Source organism: Marmota flaviventris, chromosome 13, assembly GCF_047511675.1.
Source record: "Marmota flaviventris isolate mMarFla1 chromosome 13, mMarFla1.hap1, whole genome shotgun sequence".
Classification (NCBI taxonomy): Eukaryota; Metazoa; Chordata; class Mammalia; order Rodentia; family Sciuridae; genus Marmota; species Marmota flaviventris.
This window is the reverse complement of record NC_092510.1, coordinates 72,002,735-72,027,578: the sequence shown is the minus strand read 5'-3', so window position 1 is coordinate 72,027,578 and position 24,844 is coordinate 72,002,735. Positions and strand designations below refer to the sequence as shown.

The 24,844-nt window shown below is 46.7% G+C and overlaps 1 pseudogene; it reads right to left on the bottom strand.

Annotated features, from left to right (window-relative positions):
* Window positions 1-13,797: 13,797 nt before the first annotated feature.
* Window positions 13,798-14,226, bottom strand: LOC114089114 (oligosaccharyltransferase complex subunit OSTC-like; annotated as a pseudogene).
* Window positions 14,227-24,844: the final 10,618 nt, after the last annotated feature.

Sequence of the window (24,844 nt, the reverse complement as noted above, 5' to 3'; positions counted from 1 at the left end):
ACCATTTGACCCAGCTATTCCCCTTCTTGGTCTATTCCCTAAAGACCTAAAAAGAGCATGCTACAGGGACACTGCTACATCGATGTTCATAGCAGCACAATTCACAATAGCAAGACTGTGGAACCAACCTAGATGCCCTTCAATAGACGAATGGATAAAAAAAATGTGGCATTTATACACAATGGAGTATTACTCTGCATTAAAAAATGACAAAATCAGAATTTGCAGGGAAATGGATGGCATTAGAGCAGATTATGCTAAGTGAAGCTAGCCAATCCCTAAAAAATAAATGCCAAATGTCTTCTTTGATATAAGGAGAGTAACTAAGATCAGAGTAGGGACGAAGAGCAGGAGAAGAAGATTAACATTTAACAGGGATGAGAGGTGGGAGGGAAAGGGAGAGAGAAGGGAAATTGCATGGAAATGGAAGGAGACCCTCAGGGTTATACAGTGGAGGGGGTAGAGAGAGAGGAGGGGAGGGGAGGGGAGAGGTGGGGAGGGGGGAGGGGGGAGGATAGGAAAGGCAGCGGAGCACAACAGACACTAGTATGGCAATATGTAAATCAATGGATGTGTAACTGATGTGATTCTGCAATCTGTGTATGGGGTGAAGGTGGGAGTTCATAACCCACTTGAATCAAAGTGTGGAATATGATATGTCAAGAAATTTGTAATGTTTTGAACAACCAACAATAAAAAATTTAAAAAAAAAGCATTGTTGGAGGCATCACAATAACCTGACTTCAAATTATACTACAGAGCTACAATAACAAAAACTGTATGGTACTTACCTTTTCCATTGCTTGACATTCTTTTTGCAATGTCTAATCTGTTTTAATCCAATTTAGTGAATTTTTAAATTTTTCAGATTTTTTTAAAATTTCTAGAATTTCTATTTGGTTTCTTTTTTACTGCTTGCATTAATAACAAAAGTGTATGGTACTGGAATAAAAACAGAAACAGAGACCAGTGGTACAGAATAAAAGTCACAGAGACAAACACACAGATACAGCCATCTGACCCTTGAAAAAGGTGCCAAAAACATACATTGGAAAAAGACAGCCTTTTAAACAAATGGTGCTGGGACAACTGATTATGTAGTTGAGTGAATATGCAGAAGAATATGTAGAAAGATAAAACTAGATCCGTGTCTCTGACAATGCACAAAAATCAACTCAGAATGGATCAAAGACTTAGGGAATTAGTCCAGAAACTTTGCAACTCCTAGAAAAAATATAGTGTCAATACTCCAGCTTTTAGGCTCTTGTTCTCAAAAGGACACCTAAAGCTTAGGAATTAATACCAAGAATTAGTAAATGGGATGTATTAAATTTAAAAACTACAGCAAAAGAAACAATTAGTAATTTGAAAAGAACCTATAGATGGGAGAAAAATCTTTGCTAGCTACTCTTCTGACAGAGGATTAATATCTATAAAGAACTCAAAAACTTTACACCAAAAAAATCAAACAAACTAATTAGTAAATGGCAAATAGATTAAACAGACACTTTTCAAAAGAACAACTATACTTGGCCAATAACTACATGAAAAAAGTTCAATATCATTAGCAATTAAGGAAATGCAAATCGAAACTACGCTGTGATTTCATCTCACACCAGTCAGAATGGCAGTCATCAAGAATACAGATAATAATAAATACTGGAGAGGATGTGGAGAAAAAGAACACTTTTATACTGTTTGTGGGATTGTGAATTAGTACAAACACTATGGAAATCAGTATGAATTAGTTTCCTCAAAAGACTAGACATGGAACCACCATATGACCCAGCTACACCACTCCTCAGTATTTATCCTGAAGAATTAAAGCCATTTACTACAAGGGTACATGCACACCCATGTTTATAGGAGCACAATTTGCAATAGCCACACTATGGAACCAGCCTAGATGTCCATCAATAGATGAGTGGATAAAGAAAATGTGGAGGCTAGGGTTGTAGCTCAGTGACAAGCACTTGCCTAGCATGTGTGAGGCCCTGGGTTCGATCCTCAGCACCACATAAAAATAAATAAACAAAAATAAAGACATTGTGTCTATCTACAACTAAATAAAGAACTTTTGTAAAAAAACTAAACAAATAAAGGCATGTTGTCCATTTACAACTATATAAAAAAAAGAAAAGAAAATGTGGTCTATGTACACAATGGAGTCTTATTCAGCCTTAAATGAAATTATGGCATTTACAGGAAAATGGATGGAACTAGAGACCACAATGTTAAATGAAATAAGTCAAACTCAGGTTAAGAGTTGTATGTTTTCTCTCATACGCAGAAGCTAGAGAGGAAAAAGGAAATCAAAGATGGGGGCGAATTTCATGAAAATCAAATCAGTAGAGGAAAGGGACCAAGGAGTGGGTGGGGAGGCAGGGGGAAGTGCTGGGGAGTGATATTGGCTAAATTATATTATTATATTGTGTGCATGAATGAATATGTAACAACAAATCCCACCATTACGTAAGACTATAATGTACCAATAAAAAATTGTGGAAAAAGTCTGGATTATATTATCTTTCTTTAAGGAGCATCATGGTTTTGGGTTTTGCTAGCTTTATTCTAAAGGGCTTTTCTTGGGTCTCATCAGAATGTCCAGAGGATTCAATGAGCTGTATCTAGTCACAATTTCGACACCTGTCAGCACAGTGGACACTACCAGAATCTGCTGGGCTCACTGTCTTCCAGTAGCCGTTTCCTATCAGGACTCTGCGTTTTACCCTCTGCATTCCCAGTGAAAGGCTTACAGGAGCTTCATTGCAAAATCCACACCAGTATTTTTTAAAGTTTCCTAAGTGACTCTAATGTACAGCTTAGGTCATTGAATATTAAATTCCAAATGGTGAAGGGAGCTGGAGAAAAAAATGTCCTGGTATCAAAGAAAACTCAGAATCCCTCTGGGCAGACTTGTCCTAGACAAAGTCACAGAGGATGTTGATAAAGCAACTCTGCACTGATGTGGTTCTCACCTGGGAGACATAAAAGAACAGAAGCTGAGATGAATTAATGAATCAAGTTCAGTTGTATTCCTGTCCTTTACAATGACTGGTTATGACATATAACTCGTGCCTAGTTTGAATAGTCCCCTTTAAGACTTTCCTAATACCTAGACTGAGAAACGAAAGTGATATCTTCTTTTTTAAATTCTAATGAAACATCAGGTGGTGGAATTAGTGAATTCTTATGGGTTGGGAGTTTCCAAGCTACAGCAATATAAAGAAGAATAGGTGGGCATTCCTGCCCCAAAGCAACTCTGAACCTAGCTGAAATTCCCAGGATACACGGGGCTATATGACATTCATTTCAGACTGTGATAGGTCAATGGTATCATCCATCACCAGAGGTGTCCAAGGAGGCCCCACAGAGGAGACCTCAACTCAGGACCATGGGGTCCTTGACAAACACCATAGGGAAGATATTGAAGTGCAGAGATTTACTTAGGAAAACAAGGAATACGCATTCAAGGGAGAACACCATCTCAAGAGTAAGAGATGCTTCTGGGATTCACGGGCTCCTCTTTGAAAGAAATTTTGATGAGGGGCAGGCATGGGAAGGTGCGTGGGGACTACATGAGTCTGGTGATCACAAGAGAGTTTATAGTGGTCTAGCAATCCTCAAGATCCTTAGGTGATGACTTCTCCATTATCTGATCAATAGATAACACTGAAAAAGCACCCCATGTCATAGATTTTGTATTTCCCTTTGCTCAATATAGTCTAAAAACACATGTATTCCTGGGCTAACTAACAGTGCACAGGGCAATTTTCACAAGAGGGTCTATTTCCAGTAACTTGAAGACTTGCAAATTTCTGGGAAATTTGGAAATGACAGACCCGTGAGAGAGAACTGGCTTGGGAGGGAAGGTATGAGGAACTTAACACGAGCCTTTCAGAAGTCGTATTTTCCTTGCCCTTCCTTTGATCCTTTTTCATTTTTGCTTCTTCTATCCTCCCTCAGGATGGCAGAGAGACATTTGACGAGGCTTGAGAGCCCAGGTATTTCTTTTCTTTTCTTTCTTTCTTTCTTGGTACCAGGGATGGAACCCAGGGGTGTTTAACCATTGAGTAACATCCCCAGCCCTTTTTATATTTTATTTGGAGACAGGGTCTAAGTTGCTTAGGGCCTCATTAAGTTGCTGAGGCTTAAGTTGTGGTCCTCCTGCCTCAGCCTCCCTAGGCACTGGGATCACAGGCATGCACCACTGCGCCTGGCTGAGCTCAGGTATTTCTAACTTTGGGTCTGAAAGATGCTCCAAAGGAATCACTTTTAATCTGGGTCTCCTTAAGGATGAGAAGGGGAGGGAAGGTGGAGAAGGTGGGGAAAGTGAGGCTATTTTAGTAGAGAGAACATGTGCAAGGGCATTGAGCTGGGAAATAAAACGGAACAGTGGGGGGAAATATGGGATTGTTCCACACAGACAGATGAGTCAAAGCATAGATTGCAGAGAGGCAGACATAAGATGCCTTCCCCTTCCCCAAGAGGTGAGATGAATCATATTTAGGAAATAAAAGGGGACATAAATAGTTGCTCCTGATTTAAAATGATCCATGCCTTATTTCCGGCCACCGTACATTCCCAGAGGAAGTTTAACAAAGGTGTGTGGCTAATAGGGATAGAGTCACACAGACCGTGCACAGGGAGCCTGAGCTCAGCAACCACCAGAATGCAAGCTGAAGAAGGCGACCTCCACAAGTTACACACTGCATCTTTGCATCAAACTCTGGGGATGGTCTTAGAACAGGGATTATGATCCTTGGTATGTGCATAAGCAGGGCAGAAAGGCCAAATGACTAGGCTGGGGAACTTAAGCATCAAAGGCACTTGGCAAGAGTTTCAAAATCTCCCCTGCAGGACGGAAATATAAGTCAAAGCTGGCAGCTGCCGTGTGCTGTCTGTGTGCCCTTGAGAGAGTCCAGGAATTCCCCCAAGCCTCCGTTCCACCACCTATGTAGTGGGCACATCAATTCCTGCCTGCCCCGCTTAGACCATGGGGCTGTCAAGAAAGACCAATGAGCCACTTTGTATGGAAAAGCTTTTTAAGGTCTAGAGCCAACAATGATGCAAAGAGTTATTATTACTAATAATAAACAAGAAGAATATGTGACAATGGCCAGAATTTCCTGTTGAGACAACAACTTCACAAAACCATTTTAAAAGGTAGGATGTTTTCCAACTCCGCAATGAGAGCTACCCACTGGTATTGTTTCAACATTCTCCAGGGAATAAAGGGCTTGGTGGCAATAAATAAGGAATGAGCCAATTGGTCCTAAAGATTGTTTTTCTTTGGAACCATTTCCATAGCTTTCTGTGGCTTCTCAAGATGTTTTCTTGCCATGACTGACGAGAACTGGATATAAAAAGTTTGATTTTCTCTTAGCAGAATATCTGTCTCCACATGGAAAGACTCGTGTGATTGGGTCTGTGAAAACCCCCTTCTACCCCAGGCACAATGCTGGGGCAGGGCATGTCCCTTTCCTCAGTGGCCTCAGAAGTTTCTTCTAACATCACACCACTCTGCCAGATCTCTTCATTTATCAGTCAGCTCACCACAAGAGGCTTTCGTGTAGATATCAGTTATCAATTTGTCAAAGAAATGAGTGTGGGTGAGACCTGCTGGGAGAAACAGGGTGGCCCTTCAGAAATGTAACAGAAGGATTCTTTCTTGGACTAACAATGCTCAGTGGAGATGTTGGTGACCTTTGGACTGTTGTTTTGATTTCATGTCTTCACACACAGTGGCTGGCTGCCCTTCCTCGTGTTCTGCTAAGGAACCCATAGGTTCAAGTCCCAGATGGTGGTCTAAAGCCTTGTGTTGATCTGCCTCTGCTTCCAAATTCCCACTGGAATAATCAACCTGCTGTCATAAGCTGGGTGTCGCGGGACAGAGTCTGTACCATGGCTGGGAACCTAGAAAGGCTCCCCCTTCCATCAGACTCTCCTAGCTCCTCTCTTGTTTTACTGTGCATGTGAATCACCCAGGAATCTTCCTAGAATGCAGATGTCAATTCTGTTGGTCTGGGGTGGGCTCCAAGAACTTTTGAACAATCTCTCAGGGGATGCTGAGGCTGCTTGGTTTCTGACCCACACTCGAAAGAGCAAAAAGTCGGAAGACAAATGTAAGCTATTCTCCCAGAACTCAGGAGCCACAGTTAAAGAGATTAAAAGGGTGCAAGAAAAGTTGAGGAGAGAGCCAGCTGAGAGCCCTTACAGAGCTCCTATGTAGAGAAGAAATCAGAGGAGACAGAAAGGAAACTGAAGGTGAACATTTGTTTCAACACTAGAAGGACCTGTTAGGGTGATGATCCATCATGTCAGCATATCAAAGCAGAAGCGCCATATAATTATTTTTGATGGATGACAAGAATCTGTTGAGAAAACTCAACATTCCACCAGCATCATTATGATCACTGTTGTCATCAAGAGAGGAGGAGAGAAGAGTATTTCCTTAAAGTGACCAATGTACCGCATGTAAAACCCAGTTCAGCAGGATGCTTAATATGGTGACATACCAGCAGCATTCTTTCCCATCACTGTTGGTAGACAGAATGACGTCCACTCTCACTGATGCTACTGACACTGTCCTGTAAATCCTGATCCAGACAACCAAGCACAAAAATTAAGTTAGGGGCAATATTAGTCAGGATCCCATTCAAGTTCATGTAGCAATGATTGGATTATGAGCATTGTGACCTTATAAGTGGATTAATCCATTTAATGTATCAGTAATGTAAATGGATTACTAGGTGGTAACTGTAGGTAGGTGAGGTATGGCTGGAGGAAGTAGGTCACTGGGGGCGTGCCCTTGAGAAATCATACATATTATACAAAATAAAAATATCACATTGACAAGTAAAGCAAAGTTAGAATCATATACATGTAATAATAATCAGGGATTTTAAAGAATGAGTATTGATATGAACTCATTGTAACTATATTAAACTGTGTCTCAAAGTAACAAGAAATTATACCCCATTTATGTATGATATATCAAAGTGCATAATCGCATTATACTATCATGTATACTTAATTAAAATCATTGGAAAAATTAAACAAAAAAGAGTATGTTAGTGGCTGAATAAAAGACTGAACGATTAGTGCAGAAAAGAAAGGCCAGAAATAATCCCAACTACAGATCCAAAGGAATGCATGCCACTGCTGTTGTTTTTAAATCTATGAGAAAAAAAAATTGTATGGTGGTGCAACTTGTCAACCATATGAGAAAAAACAAAAATTAGGTATTTGTCTTTCACCATTCACAAATTCCACGTGAATTTAAACTACAAATGTTTTTTAAAAAATGAAGCTGCGAAAGTATCACAAGAAAATATGTATAGGTGATTGAGACTTTTTAACCTGTCAGCAAAAGTGAAATTAAAAATAAGCAACTTACTGAGATTCTGTCTCCAAAAAAAAAAAGAAAAATGGGCTGGGGATGTGGTTTTGTAGTTAAGTGCTCCCGGGTTTAATCCCCAGTACCAAAAAAAAAAAAAAATTGATGAATCTTACTCTTAATTTCAAACACGTGTATAGTTCTGAATAGGCCAAAATTGAACAGTAAATAACAAACTAAGGAAGATTTGAGAGATCACACCCAGCTCACAACTGTGGTTCTACCTGACACTATTTGAAGGTGAATAAGCATATAAGGTTTTTAATTGTTCAAGAAACATGGTCAGCATGGATGAGCCTTGAAAACGTGGTGCTACATGAGAAAAACCAGACCCAATAAAACATGTTATATAATTCCATTTATATGAAAAGTCCAGAAAAAGCAAATCCACCGAAACAGAAAGTAGCTTATTGGCTCTCCAGTGCTGGGGGTGGGAGAATAGAATAGGAAATAACTACTTAAGTAGAGAGGATTTCTTTTGGGTGATGAAAACATTTAGGAATTTGACAGCAGGGATCCTTGTGAATATACTAGAAGCTAGTCATTAAATTGTATCCTTTATTAGAACAAAATTTACAGAATGTGGATTATATCTCAATTTTCTTCCAAAAGTATAAATTGCAAGTCGCTACTGAGAGTGGCCTTCAGCTCTCCTCAACTACCCAGACATGGTCTCTATAAAATAGTGAGTTAAAGGGACCCCTTAGGGTATCAGTAAGGCACAGAACCTGAGCAAGACCCACTCAAAGGCCAGAGTGGGCTAGCCAAAGACGTGCCTCTCACATTATGATGAGGGTGCCAGCTATGGACCTCCCGTGAGGATGCACCACCTTGTGCACCCACCACCCAGGTTAGATCTAGCTATGCATCCCCCACACAAGTCAGAGAAAGTCTGTTTTTAGTTTGCAATTTTCAGCAAGAATGAGCTGACCCTCAGTGGGTGGAGTTGGCCATCTGTGATTTTCAGAGCATTTTAGTTTCTAAACCATGACCTTGACCTCAGGAGGACTGAGAACCTCTCTCAGAACTCCATCCACATCACTTTCAAGCAAGACGGAATCAGATGGCCTTCCATCAATCCTGGAAGTTAAAGGCATGGCATATCAGAGCCAGAAGGAACCTTAGATATTAGTCAGTTCAACCAAACCCGTTCCCTTCCTGCTGTTAGCATCTCATGGATGAGGTCCAGAGAGGAGAAGGAGCCATCCCTAGATCACCCAACAAATAAGTGAGGAAACTAAAATTAAATTTCTGTGTCCCAATTTCCAAAGCACATGTGGTTTTACATTCAATTATGTCTGTTGCAACGTTGGCCTCAGAAACTTTGCTTTCAATTAAATGGTCTCCCACACAGTGAAAAGCAAATGGAACGGCCTGAGACCAGCATCAGCAGAAGGGTCCTACTCTTTCAGGTTGCCCCTGATAATGCTGATGTTTGAAAGCCATGCTCAGGACAGCCCTTCGAGCAGGCAACTTCTCCCTGACAAAGCAACCTCCACCTTGCTCATGGCTGCAGATGGAATTAGTAGAACCCAGCTATCAGCAGTGCAAATTTTTTCATAAAATATCATGATGGAGAGGGAGCCTCACTAATGTCACAGCAATGGCTTCTATGATGACATCCAAGAATCTATCCATCCCTCCATCCATTGAAAAACCAACGAGCTCTTCTTAAGCATCTACAGTGTGCTTAACCCTGTGCTGGACACTGGAACATGGAGATCAGTCAAGCACAAAATCTGACTCCGAGGAGCTCCTAGTCTATTGGGAGATGGATGTCCCCATGGTGGCCATGACAGAGGGGCAGCTGAGTCAGCACACTCATGCAGAGCATCATGGGGACACAGGCACCTTCACAATTCTGGCCCAGGGGTCTGGGAAGGCTTCACCATGTCCAGCTGATGACATTTAAGCTGTGTTTTGAAAGTTTCCAATGGCTGAGGAGGAGGGAAAGGCTTTTAGTCACATGGAGCCAAGGCAGGCAGGTGCATGATATTTGGAGCAAGGAGAGGACACCAGGTTTCTGGAACAAGGAGCCAGAGCTGTGTTGCATTGTTCTGTTCCCTCTTAAGTCTCCATCCCTAAAATACGAGTTTCTTGGAATCAGGGAAAGGGACTGTGCTTCATCCCCATCTGGGTTGGCAGCCCTTGGCACAATGCACAGCATCTAGTCAGAGCTCAGAGACGTTCTCCCAAGCAAATGAATAAATGAAATAGGAGTCAACATGGTGTAAGCACTGACTGCGCTGCAGGCACCCTGCAGGCTGCTTTGCATGCACCAAATAATGGAAAGCTCACCTTCTGGGTCTGAGAGTGTTAACATCAATATCACCCCCCTTGACAGATGAGATGGCTGAGGCCAAGAGGCAGTGCATAACTCTTCCGAGTTCATGCAGCTAGTCAGAACCCCGTCTGGGCCTCAAACCAGACCTCTACCAGGTAGGGAAGAGCATGCGTGCTGCATTCCTGACTGGCTCTGGTCTGTCCTTTCCTGCAGGCAGGGGCCATGTCTGTGTCCAGCCCCTGGAGCTTGCTGCCTTAAGTGCTGCTCTCTCAGGCAGTGGGGATGAACTTCAGGAGAGGAGACGGGGAGGTCATGAAGAGCGTGGACCACCAGCCTTGGGATCCCAGGATTACAGAATGGAAGCTTTGCAGAAGCCAGCAAAGATTCCAGGAGGGGAGTGCCCGGGCCCCTTCCAGTACTAGCAGGAAAATGGGCTTCTGTGGACATGGAAGCTGGGACAGATTTCCTGGAAGAGGAATCCAAACGACCCTTTGCTGTGCATCAAGGTGACAAACCAAGAAGCACCAGTGGTGCAAAAGTTCCAATGGGTTAATGTTTGTCATAGTCTCAAACATCTGGCTCTTTTCTATGCTCTAAATTTGGAACCTCTAGACATCCACTTCCTCCTAATCACGATAAGCCCAGAGCCGAGCACCCCTGCAATTGTACTTCGTCATTTAATTGCCTTCCTCTTGGAAATCCTGAGCCAGTCATAGGGAAATTCTCTGCCCAGGGAGAAGAATAAAGGTCAATGCCATGTCGCATCCTAATGCCTTTTACAGGCCCTGGAGCCACAGGAGAAATCAATTCCAGTCAAAGGAGTTGCGAAATTTTATTTTTTAAAATGGAGCCAGTGTTTTAAGATTTTCCAGGTCATGGAAAAATATACCCTAAGAACATGAGAACAACCCAAGTGTCTCTAATGGCACAAAACTTAATCTTCATTGTTGTCTAAATAAAGCCAATTTAATAAGGAGGTGTGTTCTTTAAGCCATCATAAAATGATCTATTATGAAGCATTAATAAGAAAAATACTTTTACAAGTTATTACCACTTTTCCTGGCTGGTCTCAATTTCATGATTAGCCATGCTTTCTTTTCAAAACCTTCTTTTTTCTGACTACAAAAGTAATGCCTGTTCATGTTGACATTTAGGGGAAAAAAAGAAAACAAATAAAAACTGAAAAAAAAAAAAACAACAACCAACAACTCACAATTAGTAATTGTGATTTTTTTATAAAAAATTGAAATTATGCTGTATATAGTCTTAAATTCTTTTCATTCATTATTTGTCAATAGCATAATCCTGTAGCCCAATATTCTTCAAATATGTCATTTTTATCAATTATATCTGAGTTTTTCTTGTGGATATGCTATAATTAAACTGGTGGCCAGCCTGTGGACACATAAGTTGTTTCCAGTTTTCTGAGTTTATAAATGAATGTGAGGAACACTCTTACACAAACAAATATCTTTGTCCTGATCTCTAAGGGTTTCATTAGGAAGCAGAATTACTAAATGAAAGGATATGAAAAACTTAAAGGTTTGTGATCTATATTGCCAAATTGGTCTTTCATTTGTTTGAGAAATGTTGGTTGAGTACCCAAGTGCATTGGGTTCCGGGCACTGGGGTGAGGGGGAAAACAGAGACCAACTCCGTCCTGGGGAACCATATCGTCAGGGTGGTGCGGACTTACCTCCCCATCAGCACAGATAGGAATCCCTGGCTCCTTCCCTCCTCTCTAGGATGATGATATTTTTACAAAAGTCAACCTTTGGCAGCTCAATAGTCAGGAAAAATAAAATGTTCCTTCACTTTTGTTTTAATTTGTTATTATTTAAGAAACAAACTTTCCCAAAGACTGAAGGCTCATCTCCTTTTGTGTGTGGGTGGTTTGTTGGTGGACTCTTTCTGTGTTATGATGTCTGCCTCTTCTTATTTGAAAAACTTTAACATATTTTAGATATTAACTTGCTGCCTGCCATATTTTACAAATATTTTTCATGTGCACTCTGAATATCTGTGGTGTTTCTAACTTTCCTTCATGTGGCATCTTGAACCTCTATCGGGCATGGGGGATGAAGTAATACACAGAAATAGACTTGGTCTCTCCAGTGCGTGACAACCCTTAGGGGAGCTCTGATGGCTGAGATATGTCGCTTACCTTAGGTAGAGTTTCTGAGACACACAGTCTGGCACATGGAAGTGGAAAAACTTTCAAGTAATGGGGGAGGCAGAAAAGGGCAGGGGAGGGGACCAAGCAAGAATGTGGTCTCCTGGCAAGTCTACCCCTGTGCCCTTGCATGGCTGGCTAGGGAGCACGCATTGCACAGTGGTTTCTCTGCTGGAGCAAGGGTGGGGTGATCTTTTATGAACACACCCCTCAAATTAAGCATTGGAGCTTGGGGAACTGTGACCTCCCTGGTGAGATGGCTCCCCAGAAATGGGTGCCATGAGATTCAGCAGCAGACACTGCTGTGGCCAGGAATGGGTGCACCCACCTGACAAAGGGGACCTGGAGGGTGGGGACAATTGATACATCTTAGGACATGTCAGAAACGGAAAGGCCAGTATGGAAGGAGCAGGGGAGCGGGGGCACATTGGGTTTGGCATCTGGTAAAGGTCTGTGTGGCTTTCATGTGGAGAACAGATGAGACAGGACAGGCAAAGAGCACAGGGTGCAGGAATGATCAAGAAGGTTTGGGACATGCCAAATGCACACTCCCAACATTGGCAAGTCACCCTATTATTAGCACGCCAAAGGCTCTAAGAAATCCTACAACACAGAAACTTGTGTCACCTGCTCAAATCCACATTTCCTGAGAAATCACAGAAGCAACAGAATAGGAAAGGTACGCTCCAGGTGAGAGAGAGAGAGGCCTGCACTGTGAGGGTCCAGAACTGCAAAGAAGTGGTTCTTAGGAATTTGAAACCCCAGGGCTTGATTGAAGATTGGCTAAGGAAGAGGAGAGAGGGAAATGTCAAGGATGACTCCCAGATAATTTGAGCATCTGGATGATGACGCATCACCCTTGGAGAAGGGTCAGGTCTGAGGTCGAGCAGGAGGTGGGAGAGAACCCGGCATGTGCAAGCTCCCCTTAGATATTTGACATTAATAAATGCCAGCACACCGCCGAGCCGGGTGAGAGCTCTGGACTAAAGACGTGGGTTCTTCACCCGGTGCCATCACAAGTGATTCTATAACCCAAAGCAGTAAGTGAACAGGTGCTCTGAGCAGCCCTTCAGCCCACTGAGCCTCAGTTTCCCCACCTGCATGATTTCAAATGCTACTGTCATTTTAATCAAATAAAATAATAGAGATAAAAGAGCATCCTAAATTGAAGATGGAAACCCGAGTTTTAGAGAGTTATTATGAGTATTGCTAGTAGTCATTAGAGGGCCTCTCAGTTACAATGCCCCAGGGACTCAAGTCAAGAGCAAGACATGAGGTCAACAGACCCAGAGACATAAATTTAGCAGAAGTCCCTTATGAAACTAATGGCTGTCCCTTAGGTTCATTTGTAATGATCCCAACAATATTTTTTCAGGCAGGATGATTTTCTTATTTAGAAAAATCATTAATTTCTCCCTTCATACATCTCACTGTAGCAGAAACAATCTTGCATCCGTACATGAAATGACATGCTAGCACACACACTGTTTAAAGGCACAGGCAGATCACCATCAAGGAAGCTGATCAGCAGACCAGAGTTCTGGAGTTTTATGGGATCTTTCAGCCATTAATTTCTGAACATTAGAAATATCTCCAAAAAATGTCAAGGGAGTTGTAAAAAATAATCACTTTATCCAATATTGTAATTTTAGAAGTGCAAAATATTTAAGAAATGAGAAACTAATACAAACAAGCCACTTAACTTTGTTAGTACATCAGATGGGTCAGTAGGAAAAAATACTGTGATAAACTGTCTCCAATACCAAGAAAGTTCTGGTCCACGCTTTAATATGTTTCCTGCTTTCATTTGATACTTCTTTTACTGTTGCCCTTCATTCTTTTCCACATTTCATAGTAGAGGATGGGTGATGCGTACAGTCTTTAAAAAGTTCATCAACAGGAAGACATCCAGTCCCCACTGACTTCTTCTCTAAAAGAATTTTAATCCATCAGACAGTCCAGCAGCTCTGTTTTCATGAATACTCCAACCACGAAAAAACTCAGTAGGATATGGAAGACTCCAGTAAATAGAAGAAGAAGTCTCTTGAATTTTGGAATATGTGGTTTATTGAATTGGTCCAGGATTCTGAAACCTAAGCCTCCCATTGTAGACAGGAAGCTGAATGCAAGTCCTTCCGTAATATATTGTCTATTGTTTTGTAGTCTAAGGAAGCTACTGGCCTCTGACGCCCGTGATCATCAGTCATAAAGCCAACACTTGGAGGGTCAACAATTACGCCACACCTTGTTCCTCTGGTGGTGAGGAAATAAGACAGCATGAGAGCATGCACTATCACGGCGGATGGCTTGTGCACCTAGGGGATTGGGACATTTGAGTCCTAAGAATGGGACTCTACACGAAGTCTCCATGCTGGTGGTGGCAGGGCAGGATGATTTTACCCCTCTGTCATTAATGTCTCTCCTTCTTCCCACCCTTTGTCAAACAGGGCCTTCAATCAGGGCCACCCCTCCCCCATCACAACCTGCTCCTGAGAAATCACTGATTGGCATGAAAGAGAAAGTGACGACAAAGTGTGAAGTGCTTTCTTCCCAGGGATGCTTGCCCTGTCAGCAGATAGTTCCTAGCGGGGGGGTTGGAGCACAGAGAGCACCCCCCAAGTATGACAAGCTCGTCCCAGAAGGAGGAATGCCGTGAGACCCCACTTACTGAAAGGAGGGAGCCAGAGTGGCCAAACCCACAGAGACAGAAACTGTAATGGTGGTGGTAGGGGTGGGGGAGACGGGAAGGGGGAATTATTGCTAATGGTTTGAGTTTCAGTCTTGCAAGATGACTTCCGGAAAGGGATGGTGGCGGTGGTTGCATGCCCATGTGAACGCGCTTAAGGCTCCTGCCCTGAGCACTTAGAAATGACTGAGATGGCACATCTGATGCTGTAAGTACACCAGTTACTGAGAGTCACCATAATCAGCATTGAGAAGGTTCAGGTTCAGGGTGCCCTGGAAATCTCTCCACTGAGGGGCCCTGCTCTGCACCACTGTGTGCTCACCTGTGCACTCACACCCATGCACAAACACAACACACGCTCACGCGTGCAGCACTGCCCAGCATTCTCAGTCGGGGAGGTGAGGAGAGCTGAGCCCAGTCCTTTGGGCCAATTGGGGGGCTCCCCCTGGAGCTGTTAATATTCAAAGGAATCTTTGTTCCTCCTGTGAAGCCATTTTTCAGCCATTGAGCTCTTACATAAGACGCACTTTGGATTTGATATACAGGGGAAGAAAACCCCATTACCCATTTTTTTTCATTTTGAATAAACTAAAAATAACTATCCTTTCCATTTCCTGGAGCCAGTAAAGGCTGTTTAGAAAGGACAAAGGAAAGAAAGAAATGGAATATGGAAAGAGAGCTCTGAGCTGGGCAGACAGAAGCCTGAGTTCAAACATGGCCGGTTTCTCACCCACCATGTGCTCTCCCCTCTCTGAGCCTCAGGCACCTCCTCAATTGAATAAGAGAGCAGTGTTGGAGTCCACTGGCCTTTGAGATCCCTTATTTTGCTAATCATCCCACAGATGAATCACTTTTATTATTCAGAAACTTTCCCAAATTAATTTTGATGTGATCCTGCTTGGCCAGAAATAGCGAATGTCATCTCCCCTCCCATCCCTGGGCTGGTGTCTAGAGATAGTCGATAGTCCCACTTCCTGGACTCCTTGCTCACTCCCTTGCAGCCTGGTTTTCTACTTCTTCAGAACTGCTCAAGGTCATGTGACCTTCCATGGTCAAGTCCAACAGGCACATCATAATCCTCCTCTTCCTTGACCTCTCAGAAATGCTTCATCCCCAGGGGGCTGATGGTCATCCTCTGCCCCAGGAATGGGGGGAAAATAGCTTGTCCTCCAAAGCCCAGAGCAGGGCAGGGTCTGTACCCACGATGTTGGCCCCAAAGTTCGCATATGCCCCACAGGCTTTGTGGTGACTCAGTCATTCTCTCGTGTATTCAACAATTATTTATAAAGAGCCAACTGTGCTCCGGGTGCTGTACTTGGCAAGGCAAGGCCAGGCTGCAACCTCTGGCCTCCTCACACTTATAACTCACTGCAAGAGCCGGTGACAAATGGGAAAGTACAAGATTCACGTGTAGTCACAAATATGGTGGGTTCTCTGAAGAGACAGAGCCAGGGGCTGGGAGAGACAAGGGCAGGAGACCAACGGGATGTTGGGAAAGCCACGCAGACAGAGGCAAGGGGACACTCACGTTCGAAAGAGGGGAAAGAGCCATTGGAAAGCTGGAAGAGGTAGGAACTGCCCTAGGGGGGCCAGTGGCTAGAGGCAGCACCTTCAAAGGGGGTCCTGGGGACTGACACTATCCTGTACTGACACCCTTTTTTCCCCCTGGATGGAGGCCTGGGAAGCAGATGGACACTCTAGAGAAGCTAAACCCCACCCGACTCTGACCCTAACCAGCCCTCAGTGCGGCCCCTGGGGCAGGGTCCCGTGAAGGCCACACGTGGACTGTTTATGGTCTGCAAGGAGCCAGAATAAGTGAGAGGGAAGAGCATGTTCAGGATCCCACAGGCCCTGGGGACCTCTAAGGAGCCAACCAGTTACACTGTAGAAGAATATTCTTTTGCTCTGTGGAGACTGGGGACAGGGACTGGGCAGTGGGTAAAGGCTGGATCTTTTGCACTCACCCTGCTTAGTTCCCACAGGCAAGAGCTTCAAACTCTTTTGTCATAAGAGAGGACGTAAGACCTCAGCATCCTGGTGGAGGGGATGCTCCTGTCATCACCAGGCCCTAAAACCTGAGGCTACCTGGTCCCTCATCCTCATGGACTGATGAGAACTTGTTGGCCAGCAAGGTTAGGGACCTGCCCAGGACCATGCAGCCACCAAGTGGCTCAGGGAGGACTCAGGCCTCATCTGCTTATCTCCTGAGTCTGTGTACCACCTTAGAGCCACCGGGCCATCCTACAGATGAGGAAACTGAGGCTCAGGGAGAGGAGCTGCTTTCCCAAGAACCAGAAGCCAGTCCTTAGGTCAGCTCCAAGCTGCCTCCTGTGATTGTGCAGCTGTGAACAAAACAAGGAACGTCCCTATGGCTGGGAGGCCAAAGTCCCAAGGCCATGTGAGGAGAGCCAGGGCAGCCTTCCGCGCAGAAACAGCAGCTGGGGACTTGGAGGACTTGCCCAGCCGCCCCCTCTCCCAGGAATATGAAACTCAGGAGCACTGTTGTGCTGGGCAGGAGCCCGTGGGAACAGGCCCAGGCTCCCCTCTCCAGGGGCTGCCTTAGCCACTAATTATGCTCCCAGCAGAATCCCTGCTGAACATCTGTAGTGTGCAGGGAACTGAAGTGGGGACCCTGTTGCCACAAGGAGCTTGTCACAAGCCCACCAATTCTGAGGCCATCGATGGCCCCCCTCAGGGGCCATATTCTTGACCTTGGAAATCTGGAGCAAATTAGGGGGAATTTGTCGGATGTTGCTCTTTCTAGTTTCCTGTGGAAATTAAGTGAAACCAGGAGGCATCGTATTCAGGGGAGAAAAGCTGGGAGATGCGAGGAAACAGAGGAAATAAATACAAGAGGTGTTTGTTTGCAAAGCAGTTGTTTCTCCTTGCTCAGCCCTCCTCAGAAGGAAGGCGACCTCTGGCGTGGCACTCTGCAGCAATGCAAATCCTTGAGCAGCTCCCTTTTCCAGCCCTCACTGCCATCACAGTCCCTCCCTGACCCTCCCCTGCCATGCCCACCAACCCAAGCCCAGTGAGGTGACCCGAGCCCACAGGTCCCCATGCTCCAAGCTCTTGCTCACTCCCGAGGTGTGGTATGCGCAATCTGCTCTGCTTGGAATGTCCTTCCTTGCTGTCTCTTTCTGAAAACCTCTAACCCATTCTGGATCAGCTCAAGTGGTAGCCCCCAGATTCCCGCCCTCCTGGGTTCCCAGGCCAGTGTAGCTGCTTCTTTGGTGACACCCATCTGTCAACACCTGTCAAGGCCTCCACGGAGATCTTGGAACATGGACTTGGAGAATAGTTCTTTCTTTCTTTCTTTCTTTCTTCCTTCCTTCCTTCCTTTCTTTCTTTTTCTTTCTCTCTCTCTCTCTCTCTCTCTCTCTCTCTCTCTCTCTCTCTCTCTCTCCAGCAGGTAGTACACTCTAATGATCTCAGTATCCAGCCAGGTAGATAAGAGGAAGACAATAAATGTTTACAGACTGGGTGGAAAAAAAGGGAGAAATGGAAAAAGAGAAGGGAAACAGCAGAGAGAAAAAAGATCTCTTCAGGGTCTTTGCAAATTCTATGCTTTCCTGTTCACCCGACCCTCTACTTGCCTCTTTGAATTAAAGTGCCTTGAGGAAGTTCATGGGTTGGGCTGCAACAGGGCTGAGCAGAGCAACACAAATAATCATGGCTTGAACCCAGTGCAGTTCATTTCGTACACAAAAGTCCCACTGAGCAGGATGAGGCTGCTCTTGGAAGCTTGAGGGGTCAGGCCCCTTCTGATAAGACTGGGCAGCTGTTCACAGAAGATCTGGAGTCTGAGTTGACCCCAGTTCAGCGTATCTGTGGTGTTACATGCGTGTCCCCAGAGCTGCGATCGTGAAGGCTGACATCCAGAACACATGGCTGGAGCTGGCCAGACTGCATGCACCTGGGGTACTGTGCTGGGGACCACCCCTCATGAGAACACAGAGAAACGGAAGCACGTCTGAGCCAGGACAGCAGGTGCCTTTGTATGTTTTCCACTGTTTTTTATTTTTTTTATTTTTTATTTTTCACAATTAAAGACCCTCCCATTCCTAGGATGTCACGGGTCATGTGACTTGTATGATGGCTATTCCCAAGGAGCACTGCGGAGGTAGAGGGAGAGAGATGAACTTGGGGAGCAGATACCTGAGCCCAGTTTCCAGCCCTAAATAGCCTCAAGCTCATCCTCCCCATCTCTGGGCCTCAGTTTCCATGTCTGTGAGGGTGAGACTTTTCAGTGGGGACTCAGTGAAATGACCTATATACATTTCCAGACACACAAAGGGACCTTAACAGTGTTCCTGGCTCCCCTTAGATCTGTCTGAGTTGTTTGGAGATTAAGTGAGGAAAATCTGCAGAATGCCTGGCTCCAAACCTGGCACAGGGTAGGTGCTCAAAGGATCCTGCTCTCTGTCGCATTTTTATGTACATCCTGTTTATGTACATCCAAATTTATACAGTGCGGTCCCAACCACCAGAACCTCAGAATGTGACTGTTTGTATATAGGCTCTTTACAGAGGTCAGTAAGTTAAGTGGGTTCCCTGGGAACCTTCATCCAGTCGTCATAAAAGAGGCCATCGGGACACCAGGAAGAACAGAGAGAAGCCCACGTGATCATGAGATAGAAGGTGCACCCACCAGCCATACAGAGAGGCCTCAGAAGAAACCAGCCCTATCATGACCTTGATCCTGGACTTCTGCCACAAAATTGTGAGGAAACCAATTTCTGTTGTTTAAGACACTGGGTCTGGGATACTTGTCATGGTAGACCTAGTGAGTACACCTGTATTTCTCCAGCTCTGCGTTTTCATTGGCACCTGGGTGCAGTATGCCCCAGTGCTGAGGCCCCGGGAATAAGCTGGGGCAGGTTCCTCAGAGCATCTCAGACTTATGCTAAAATGCAGATCAGTAGGTCTGGGGGGGAGGCTGAAGACTCTGCACTTCTAGCAGGCTCAGTGGACGCCCAGGTTGATGATTCATGGCCCACACTTTGAGTGGCAAGGGGCCAGACAGACAGCGACAAGGGAAAATCTGGTGTCCTTGATGCGGGTCCCAGCTCTAGCTCCTCTGCCCCTTCTCCAGGGACAGGGGCTTCTTTGGAGGAGGAGGAGACACGGTGGCAACACTGGGCAGTTTTCTAGGTGACCTACCGAGAGTCCCAGAATAGCTAACTGACCTGCAGCTTCTGCCATCAGTAGGGTCTACTGCGAACCCCATGGTCCTCCACGCCATCACCTCCCACCCAGAGGGGGAGACCGAGACCAGAACCACCTACGTAACTCTTGGAGCTTAGTGCTGAATGAATATCGGGGCTTCTTGTTTAAGAGTATGAAGAATCTCAGGGCATAACAGCGGACCATTAAACTCCAAGGGGCCCTTCTAAGCATAAGTCTGGGCTCAGATGGCACACTGCCAAAGTGGTCCAGTTAGAGCCGATCCCAACGTGAGTTACCACCCAGCTCAGCCTAACCCTCAGTTTTCCTGAGCCCCACCTGGACCCCTTCCTCTCACAGCCAGCTGCCTCAGCCTCGTCTTCCAAGTGGCCCTCCTCTGGAATTAGCTACAGCCAGGCAGCTGGCATCAGGGAGGGGTCCAGAGGACGGCCAGGACTTCACAGCCTCCTCCCACCATTCTGTAATGCCGGCTTGCTGGGCTGAGCTGGGCCTGACCTCCTGGCTCCTTCCCCCAACTGACAGTCTGCAGGTGGGGCACCTCTAAGCAGTTCAGTGCCACTCTGAGCCAATGTGCCTTGGTGGAGGACAGCACCAAAGAGGAGGAAAGGCACCCCAAGGATGAACTCCCCCAACCTCATGGTTTCCCACTCACCCTGCCCAGGCATTTAATTAGTTTCTTGGCATCCATCCCTCCTCCCTGTTCCACTCAGCTACCTCTCCCCACTCCCGGTCAGCCAGTGCTGACTCCATTCCAGCTCAGGACTGAAATGGAACTCATGTCCATCTAGTGTCCTTCACCACAGTGAAGGATCCAGGATGGGTCTTTGATCTCCCCAAATCCTAGTGAAACTCAATTCCCAAATTTTTACTGAAAAGATTGAGATTGCTAGCTATAAGAATGGCAGAAACTTGGAGCTTCCGGGGTCACTTTTTGGAATGGGGAGCCTGCCTCAGCATGAATCCAGCAGAGGGAAGCAGAAAGAAAAAGAGACCAAGCCCTTGACTTGGAATCCTGGATGCAACTATGCCTGAAGCCCTTTTTACTTCTTTGTGACAATAAATTCCATTTTAAATCCAGTTTGAGTTGGGTTTTTGTCATCAGCAATTGAAAGACTGTTGCTTGGAGCATCAGTCTGTGTGCTTAGGGGCATCGAAACATGTCAGCTCACCCATGGACCCCACAGGGACCATGAATTCCCAGAGCTCTGGACCTGGGAACCCTCATTCCTCACAACATGGTTGGGAGTGTTGCACACCAGGAGATCTGGGAACATGAGTCACTGATGGCATCCTGACACCCCTCCAAAGAGCACTTCGTGGTCTAACAGATCTTTTACACACTCCGTTGCTTTTCCTTTGATACCTATAACAACCCTGGTAAGGCAGACAGGTCAGGCTCTGTCCCCAGATGACAGAATGGAAAACTGAGGCTCCAAGAGGGGGAAGAAGTGAGACCTTCCCCTCTATCAGGGACATGCAGGTGCTGGATGGAGGGGCCAGGAGGCGAGGCCACAGGCTGAGCTGGGGACAAGGCCACCAAGGTCCTTCCTTGAACATATGAGCTGAGAAGCAGTGAGCGCTGTGCCAGGGACAGCTCTGCTTTTAGAAGGACCAGGCTGGGGGGAGGGAGAGATGGAGACCTCAAGTCTGAAGAGGCCACTTATGGTCACCGTCCATGGCTCAGGCAAGGGAGGATACAGTCCTGAACCCAGCTAGTAGCAATGGGCATAGTGGACAGGGGCCTGGTAAAGAGATGGTGGCAGACCTGAGAGCGTTTCCGGACCCTTGGGTGGGTGGACAGCGAGCTGAGGGGTGGGCCTTGGGTTCTTAAATAAATGGTGCTGCCCTCAGTGACACAGCAACTTTTAGTCCCCAGGGGCTGGAAACCTAATCAATTTGACCTTTCAAATGAGATAAAGGGGGGCGCAGTGGTTCCTACGCTTGAACACCGGAGGGTGGGTCTCAGGCACCCTGGGATCCAGGGCCTCAAACCAGGTCACCCTGAGTTCCCTCGCCCTGTTGGCTCGGGCACCCGGTACTGACGCCATCCTTGGTGGTTCTTCCACCGCGTCTCAAGATGGCAGCCAGCACCTCCCGAGCTCTGTCCCTCCAGGTTCAAATCCAACAAAAGCAAACAAGAGCCTGGGCAGGCCCAGGAAAGTTCCGAGGGCGGCTCTGATTGGACCAGCTTCGGTCACGTGCTCACTCCTGAGCCAATCACTGAAGCTGTGCTGACTGACTGGGCCCCAGCCGGGAGCTCCACCCTGCACCACAGAGACCCAGGGGGAAGGGGTGGACGGCCAGGAAAGGCTGGGCTCTTAAAGGGAATAAACGCCAGCAGCTAAACCACATCTCCCTGGCTTTGAGGACGACATGGGAGGAAGAACAGAAAGTTAGGGGAGGACAAGATGAAGAGTCCAGATTAGAACGTGCTGTCTTTGCAGCACTTGTGGGAGGAGCAGAGGGAGCTGGCCAGCAGGCAGCCGGAGGTGGCCAGCAGGCAGCAGTGTAGGAGAGGCAGGCTGCAGAGAGATGGGGAATGGGCACGTTCAGGTGATGAGGGGGAGGTGTAAAACGGCAGCCCATCTGGCTCCCTGTGGCATGAACAGCGAATATGCTCCAGAGAAGTCTCCTGCTCCCTCCCCTTGCTCTTTAGGATCAGGCAGCGGAACAGCCTCCGGGACCCAAAGTGAGCCATGCCAGGCCTGCATCCTGCAGCACCAGCTCTCTCTTCTGGTCTGACACTGTTCTGCACCCTCCACTGCCCAAGTTGGTCGTGAAACCCGAACACTGAAGCAGTGCTAGTAATATAGTCACTATAATGTAAATGAAAGCAATCTGTGCCAGGCTCTCACACCGGGATAGTGACAGAGCCCTGCAGGGCCCATAGTGTCTGCTGGTTATCGCATAGCCAACACCTGCCAGGACACAGGACCAGCAGCTCCAAACGGGGATGACAGTGACCACTGCTGCACCTCTCCTGGTAACCCCCTCCTCATGCTCCTCATGCAGTGGGACCCCTGGCCATACTTGGAGGAAATATGGCAATGGGAGATGGGGACTCGGAGGCCCAGGGAAGTCTTGGATGTCCCTGGGGTGTGGCATTGCCTGTCTCTGTGTCCCAGCAACTTCATGGGGTGGTAAACATCTCTAGTGTTCCTGTAAGCCAGGGTGGGCTCTTCATGATCTTTTTTCTTTTTTTTTAAACTTTATTCCATGTACTTTTTCTATGATTTTTTTTTTTTTTTTTTTTTTTTTTTTTTTTTTTTTGCAGTGCTGGGGATTGAACCCAGGGCCTTTTGCATGCACTCTACCATGACAACTCTTGAAAAAAGTTCTGCCAGAGTGCCCCTACCCAGCACCTACTGTCCCCTTCTTCCTTCCTAGCAACACCTTACATTTGCTTAGGATGGCAAGGTGCCAGGTAGAAAAACCTCCTCTCCCAGCCTTCTTTGAGGCTAAGGGGCAACATGACATGAGCTGAGACTGCGCCCACCGTCTCCTCCTCCCCACAGTGGATGAGTGAGTCCTTCACTGTTGATGTTGAGCATGAACTTGGAAACATCCTTCACCTAAGAAAATAAAGCCTCCACCTTGGTCCACCCGCTGCTTTTCAGGTTGCCAGTACTTGAAGCGGAGTCCAAATCCTCCTGATAGACGCAGGCAGCTGTCCGTGTCGGAGCCACACCTGTCTGCGGTCACTCAGCAAGAACATCCTGGGAAGTGTGGCTCAAAAATGTTGGAAAAGAAGCCCACAGAAGAGATTGAGAGGAAGGGTCTGGAGTGGATGGGGACCAAGAGATGCGGTGGCCACAGGAGGAGGGAATTTCAACAGGGAACAATGATAAATGGGGGCAAATGCAGCAAGGAGGTGCAGAAACACGAGAAAAAAAATTTTTTTCAAGGGATTGAGCAAATGAGAGGTCCCTGACCTTGGTGGGGGAGGCTTGGTTCAGGGTTGGGACAGAAGCCAAACCACAGTGTGACAGCATCCCAGCCCTCTGCAGCCTGCCCAGGGGGTTGGACCCGACAGGAAGGATGATGGAAGGGAGGACCAGCTGCAGCCTTGCGCTCACCAGGAAGGCCACTGCCCCTCCTGGCCTCCAAGGTGGGAATGAAACTCCTTGGGTTGCCACCGTCACCGGTGCTCCAGGATGTGGACCCAGCCAGGCTGCGCGTCCCCTCCCGGTTCTCCTTCCCACATTCCAGAAACAGCACTGCCCACGGCACGATCCCCGCCCTGTCCACAGGCTACTTGGCCATTCGTGATGGATACGTGCCACCCCTAAAAACAAAGACAGGGTCACTCCCTGCTCCAGGGTCCTCCTCCCACTCTGTGCCCACCTGGAATCACAATCGCCTGGGGCCTAGTGGGTCTTGGTCCCCAGGTGGCCTGGCACACGAGGAGACCAGTAGCCTTGGCGAGTTGTCATGGCTGTGGATACTGCCTGACACCGAATTCCCAGGGGGGAGACCGTGGGCATCCTCAAGGCCATACCTGCCCCCCCCCACTCCTGATGGGCGGAGAACCGGGGGCCTTCTCTCCTCCCGGAGGCTTCCCCCAGGGCAGCGGCTTCCTTCCTCCTGTTTTAAAACCAGAAGACAGGATTGGGACCAAATTTAGCAAACAACCAAAAATGAAATCCAACCCCTATTTTAAGATCCATTTCAACAGCTCCACCCGCCAAAGGCACGGTCTCCTCTGGGCCACGTGGTCCTCCTTGGCAGCGGGAGAAGCAGCAGGGCCGGGTCTGGGGGAAGGGTCTTCTCCTCCCCAGGGACAGACCTCCCTATGCCACCAGCCAGCAGGGGACAATGAGGCCCCCGGGAGAGCAGGACCAGGAAGGGTCAGATGGACCAAGTCCCCAAGCATCTTCTTGACTTCTTGCTTCTGCCAGTTCCTGGAGAGGAAGGATGTTTCTGGAAGCCACCTCAGAGACCAACCGCAGCAGACGCACCCTCTTTAGTGTGAGGCTACTTTTAGCACATTGTTCCACTTAGTGCTTTGTGAGGAGCAGAGGGAAGCCAAGGGCACCAAACAATGTCACTCACCTGATATCATAATAGCTGCCAGGTATTAGGTGTGTGTTCTGTGCCAGGTGCTGTACTGGGTTT